Source organism: Opisthocomus hoazin, chromosome W (genome assembly GCF_030867145.1).
Source record: "Opisthocomus hoazin isolate bOpiHoa1 chromosome W, bOpiHoa1.hap1, whole genome shotgun sequence".
NCBI classification, from domain to species: Eukaryota; Metazoa; Chordata; class Aves; order Opisthocomiformes; family Opisthocomidae; genus Opisthocomus; species Opisthocomus hoazin.
In genome coordinates, this window is record NC_134453.1 from 20,899,058 (window position 1) to 20,905,717 (window position 6,660).

Below are 6,660 nucleotides of genomic sequence, written 5' to 3' on the forward strand. Positions count from 1 at the left end.
GAAGGTAAAACATCATGTGCTGTGTTTTGCCCATCGCTGCAGACTCAACGGGAGCTCGTGGCTTGGGCTCCCCCGTGTGGGACGAGATTTTCCCTTTAGGATAAATGCAGTTTTCCGTAGACAGGCAGCCAAATAATCCCTGAGACGTTGTACCGAGTGGAGGTACAAGATATGTCAATACCCATCTGCTGCTGGAGCAAATCTGTGGCTCCCTCGACTTCTCGGAGCCTCAGTGCGATAGCAGTAATGTCTATTTGCAAAGCCGACGAGGGGCAGGGCAACTTGTGTTTAATTTAGTTAATTAATACAAAAGGCAATTCAGCCTGTGCCTCCAGCGCAGGAACCTACGCAGGTGGCTTTGCCCTCAAATCACCTTTGGAAAGGCTTTTCCCAGTTTTGGGTTTTTTAACTCCGGTGCCTCTCACTGCTCCAGAGCTTTTCTGTGAAATGTGCCTGACAGGCTCGTTTTTGTGACTCCTCTGCAGGGGAAATCAAGTATTCTCTTTCAGTCTGCAAAGATTTCCGCTTTTTTTAAAAGAAAGTGTGCACGCAGAAAGAGATTTCAAGGTGCCACAGTTTTATTAAATGCATTTGCTAGTGTGATAGCATAGCTGGATGAAGCAAATAATTTACAGTGAATTACGGAGTAAATTAATTTGGCTTCAGGTTTTTTTGCCTTGCAATCTTTCTAACCAACTAATTATAATTATTGTTTTATTTACCTGCAATTTTAAGCACCAAATAACTTCAATGAATAATCTTCACCATATAACTATTTTAAAGCTATTTTATGTTATGGGCACTTAAGACACATTAATCTTAGCAGACACCCGTGTTTCACAGTATCACATCTTGTTTCGGAGCAGGTTCACCTGGGGTTTGGAGTCAGCTCTCCACAGCAAGTAGTTGTGGATCCTTGTCTGAAAATGTAATTCTTAATGGTTTCTCTCTAATAATTGTCTCCTAAAATTACCTGCTGTAAATATGCTCAGCAACAAATCCACTTCCTAAAAATACTCATAGAAAGCAAACAAAAAAAGGGATGAAAATGTGGCTGAAGCAAATTCTGTAGGATCTTCTTAGTCTTTGCTGGTGCTTTCCCCTGGCGTAAAAGACCCAAAGTGGCCCCATCTCATGGGTTTCTCTCTGTGGATCCATGCTTCTTCCTTATGGCCCCGTGTTGGGCTGGGGAGTTATCTGATGTGATGTGCAGCCTTCAGGTTTGCATTGACAGATGAGGGCAAAGGGATATCCCCTGGGACATCCAGTGGGTCATCTTAACACATCCATTGGGAGTCACCTTAAAATGGAGATACCTGCTGATGTGCAGCTGGTAGGGCTGATGGGCTGGAGCCGTCCAGCCTTCCCCTGCTTGGTCTGACCCTGAAATTGGGATTTCTTGGAGCAAATATACATCGGTTGCAAATATACAAATATACATCGGTTCCCAAGAAGCTACTGGACCTCTCTGAAATAACTGCTCTCCTTACTTCTCCTTCCGTCGTGGGTTCAACATGCCTTCCAGGACAGCCCAGGAAAACCCTGATGAACTAGTACAGCTCTTCAAGGTGTAGTGTAATAACTTCAATAACCAAAGAAAGGCCACAATGTACACATTCAGCATTCAGTATCAGCATCAAAAATCATGAGTCATATGCCAGAAGAACTTGACATTTCTGATTAAGTGTTTTTGAGTTGTTTCTGGTTTGGGAGCTTTTGGGTCACATTTTCTGGTTTTCCCTTTGAGTCACAAAAGCATAAAAACTTGTACTCGTTCTAGAGTTTGCAATTCTTATGATTTCGTTATGAATCTGCTGTGATCTCACGCTGGAAGACACCCCACACTGCGATTAGTTTGCCTACTTGCGCACTACCCTCTCCTTTGGTAATGATCTGTTCTTTAGTCTCTATCTGGAGTGCCGCAGCTTGATATTTCCAAACCTTTCCTTCCCGCTTTGATAATGCATCTGTAAACCAAGCGTTGCGTATTTGTTCGGAGAAAGGGGGGGCTACCTGTATCACCGGAGACAATTGGGGAGCCTCTTTGTCTAGGTTTGCTTCGTCCTGTATATTTAACATCTTGGTGACCCCTTCGGACACAGAAAAAATTTCACAGTAATGTTCTATTTGTGCGTACCACTTCTGCACAGAAGCCCATTGGGCCACTCCGTCAGGGGGCGGGGGTTCCTGCTAAGACCTCTTTAGTTACCTTAAAGGGGCCCCAAAGTACTATGGGTTGTCGTTTGACAGTCTGCTCAGCTTCCCTTAGGGCTAGGCTAACCACGAACAACCCCTTTTCCCATGTTGATTACCTTTTTTCTGCATCCTTAAAACTATGTGAATAAAACCCGATGGGCCGGGTAGACCCTTCTGGGCCCTTTTGCCATAAATGGATTTAGAGTCCGGTCCAGGCAAATCCCCACTCAGTTTGGACCGGGTCTGTTGGATGGATGGGTCCCAGAGCTTGATGAGTGTTTGCCTCAAATACTAACAGTTGTAATGCTTCGTCATGGACCGGTGTCCACTCCCACTGAGTCCTTTTTCGTAATAATTGAAAAATCTGGGATATGTTTCCTCCAGAATACCCTAGCGCATGTTGCAGGCCCTTTTTCGATTCTGGGGTTTTAATCAAATCGAGGGAGGACAAAGTGTCCGGGGGAATGCAGGTCATCCCTCCCCTCCACCAGATTCCCAAAAACTTCACCTCACTTGAGGGAGCCTGTATCTTTTCAGGTGGAATTGTTAGCCCCATATGCTCTAAGTGGGTAATAATTTCCGTCTGTGTTTCCCTGACTTCCTCTATTCGGCTCCCTTCGATAAGTACGTCATCTATATACTGGTAGATTTTCACCCCAGTCCGTATGGGAACTGTCTCTAATTCTTGTGCTAAGGCATGGTGGGCTAATGTAGAAGAATGCTTGTACCCCTGGGGAAGCCGTGTGAAAGTATACTGCTGTCCCTCCCAGGTGAAAGCAAAACGGGTTTGATCTTCGGGTTGAAGGGGAACCATAAAGAACATATCCTTAACATCAATAGTTGCCAGAATTGGGTGTTCATGTTCCTGAATGGTACTAATGAGCTCGGCAATGTTAGGCACAACAGCGGTTAATGGTCCTGTATTAGCATTTAAACGGCGATAATCGATCGTTAACCGCCACTTTCCATTTGGTTTTCGAACTGGCCAGACTGGGCAATTGTAAGGTGAGTGGGTGAGAACTACAACTCCTTGTTTCCGCAGTTCTTCCAGTACAGGTGCTATGCCTTCCCTGGCTCCGAATGGGAGCGGGTAGGTTTTTACATTGGTGAGCTGGGAAGTGGGAAGGGGCGGTGCCGCTTGCAGCAGGCATATGTCTGCCTCAGAGGTTTTGATCAGCTGCCTAATCTGGGGGACACTAAAAGACCACGAGTTCCCCTGGGTGTCCTGCCACTATCTACCCTTCAGGACGTCGACACCCAGGAGATTCATTTGGAACAGTCCCACTGCCACCATAGTATCGACCCGATTTTCTTCCCCCGGTAACCACAATGTCACTGGGGTCATGGGTACTGTCTGAGTTTCCCCCAGGGTGTTTAGAACTATTAGGTGCTTGGATGGGATTGCTGGATTAGTAGATCCCCTTTTTTGTTACAGGTGAGTTGCCTTATAAATATCCACTCTCCACCTCCCCTGTCACCTCCAGGGGGCGGAGAACTTAGTTTCCCCATCTTCTTTTCTTCTTTGTTTAGTTCTTTCCTCATATCTGCCCCCAATGAGGCACTGGAAGTAGTTCTCTGTCCTGACCATCTTTGTATAAGCATTTCTAATTTTCTAGTCGGAAGCCCATCCATTAAATCCCAAGGAATCCCTTTTTGTAATCCTAATTGCCATAAGCCCTGCTGGGTCAGGGATCTCTCCCTTCTCGCCATGTCCAGGCTCCTCCCGGAGAGTGGCGACCATCTACCTCTCTGTTCTGTAATTTGTACTGCCCTAGCCCCAGCTCTCTGATAGGGTTGGTTGATGGGTCCATACTTTCTCCCATAATTAATTAACTCCTGTGCTATTTCCCCCCATGTCCATATCTTTCCCCCTGACTGCTGAGGTCTGGGAGTCGCCATCCCCTCTAGGGTGTCTGCAACTCTTTCTCCACTGGGGGTATTCTGAATTCTCCCCTGCAACTGAATTCCGATGGGTTTTAAGGAGTTGGGGACCCCCCGTATCAGAGGTGTCATTCACTTGGGGTCTACTGGCAACAACATCAGAGAGCTCAGGTTGGACTTGAGCTCCCAATCGTACATCATTTGCAGACAAGCTGCTTTTTGCACGTTCTCCACCAGTTGGTCTATCGAGCCCGTTATGGCTGGGGGTCTCCTCTCTAACGGGTTTAACCCTCCTGCCCAATATGCCGCCCTCTGAGTTAGTGACCACGGAGCTCGGCAGTCGCCAGTGGTCAAAAACACACCTGGGCCCTAGTACCCTTCTGCTTCTTCCTTCTCCGATAGTAAAATTCCATCTCCACCCAACAGGGACACCCTCCAAACATATTCAGTCTCTGATTCTTTGGGTGTTCTTGAAAAATCCTTTCAGTTTTGCTAGTTCAGTTGCCGTAAAAGGAACCTCCTTTGTAATGACTTGGGGGTGACTATTACTATCATCCTCATACACATATTCGGTCTTAATTAACGGGTACATATGGGGGGGGGAACTTTCTACAGTCTCCTTCACCTTTTTTAAATCTCCCTGAGAGTAAACCTGTTGTATCCCCTTCTCAGCAAGCATTACTTCGGTCTCAGCTAGGGTATCTGCTTCCCTTAGGAGCTGGGTCCTCAATTCCTCCTTAAGTATCGTATTTTGACGCCTCTTCTCCTCTAGTTATTGTTTGTTCTTGCATAGCTGTTCTCGCAGTGTTTTTATTACCTCTTGCAGAGAGTCTACCACGGCCTCGGCCTGGCAGAGTCTCTGCTTCCTCTCCTCCACCGCAGCTGCCAAGCTCGCTCCCAACACCACACAGATTATCACTTTTCCCTTCCCCTTTTTTGATCTTGGCTTCTTTCTGCAGCACTCTCATTCTGTCTATTACACTTTGTAACTGGAACCAGCAGTTCCTTGCCCAATCTTGTCCCTGGGGAGAAGGATGAGATCAGTGTTCCTCCAAAAAAATCATACAACTTATCTATCTCTGCAACCCATTTGGGCACGCAGCCACAAATGTTAACTGCCTTTTGGGTGGCCATTTTCCTACAAAGGGGGTATCTTCCAGGGAGGGTCACATCGTAAAATCCAAGTTTCCCCTATACGCTCCCAGGAGGCCAAAATGTAAACTAATGCACAAAGTTCCTACAAAGGGGATATCATCCTGAGAGGGTCACACCTTAAAGTCCGAGTTTCCCCTATATGCTTCCAGGAGGCCAAGCCATATACTAATACACGAGTCAGCAAAAAAAGCAATACAAAAGGAAACAAGAAACCACCATTCATTCCTTCCTTACACTTTGTTCGTCTCCAGCTGCTTCCCTCACGGGAGAGCAGAACCGCGGATCGGAACTCCGCACGTGCTTCGTACTTACTTGTACATCTCATTCACACACAATTGCACAGCGCACCACAACAAGGTAGTACGGCACTCTCGTCTCAAGGGATCCTGTCCGTGATGCCAATAAAACGTCCCGATCCAATGTCGGGGAGGTTTCAATACGATCCCAAGGACGAGATTAAGATGCAAACAGAGTCAGATGCTGTGCAACCTTGCAAACTTTATTTCGGTGAACTGGGAACCGGAGGTTGGGCAGGGAGGCAGCGAGGGGAGGACAAGACAAGAAAAGAAGAAAGGGAGAGAGAAAGAAAGAAAGGAGTAAAGTCAGACAACCCAAGTAGGCAAGGAAAGGAGTGCAGGGGAGATCGGTTACCACCCCCACGGATCCAGCGATGTCCAGCGATGTCCAGTCGGCTCAGTCTCTATGCAGGCGCTGAGGTTCCAGCAAGGATGAGTTCTGGGAGAAAAGCAGTGAGAAGGAAAAAAAAACTGAAAAAGCGCGCCCTCAGGGGAGCATGTGCTGTCCTATTATAGGGGAGTTTGCCCATGAGCAGAGCGCATTTTGATACGTGCAGTTCGTGCCAGGCATGCTGCTCACTTAGGCAGCCCTTCGTGTGCTAGTCCGTGAGCAAACGCAATATGGTACTTTCTTGCAAGTTGTTGTGGCGGTTTCTTCAGAGGTCAAGAAGAGGTGACAGTACAATGGCAATGTTGACACAAAACCAGTTCGTAGCTGTCTTCTACACCCCAGCTCGTGTCTGGAAGAGCCATCTGCTACTGGCCTTCTGCCTTCATTCATGCAGTGCCCTCTGCTTGGAAGGTCTCTTCTTGTTGGTCCAAATCCCAGCGATGACATCGATGTGCCAGTCTGCCAGGGTTGCCATGGAATCAGTCCGTATTTTCCTTGTAGAAAATTGCAGTGTTCAGGGACATTGCAGAAAATTGCTAGTTATCTACTTGGGAAAAGTGAGGAACAAGTCGTTCTCAGATTTGGCATTTGGTTGCTTCTGGAAGATGGCAAGAAGTTCTGAATATGAGTTACCATGTGAAAATAGCATAGCATGGGGATTAAGTTTCCAGAAGCCCTCTGTATAACCCAGGCAGCAGACTTCAGGATTTAGTAGGATCATAAGATTTGCAGTGTGATGCC

General features: G+C 46.9%; 1 pseudogene; it reads right to left on the minus strand.

Moving 5' to 3' along the window:
• Positions 1-2,395: 2,395 nt before the first annotated feature.
• Positions 2,396-6,366, minus strand: LOC142365459 (uncharacterized; annotated as a pseudogene).
• Positions 6,367-6,660: the final 294 nt, after the last annotated feature.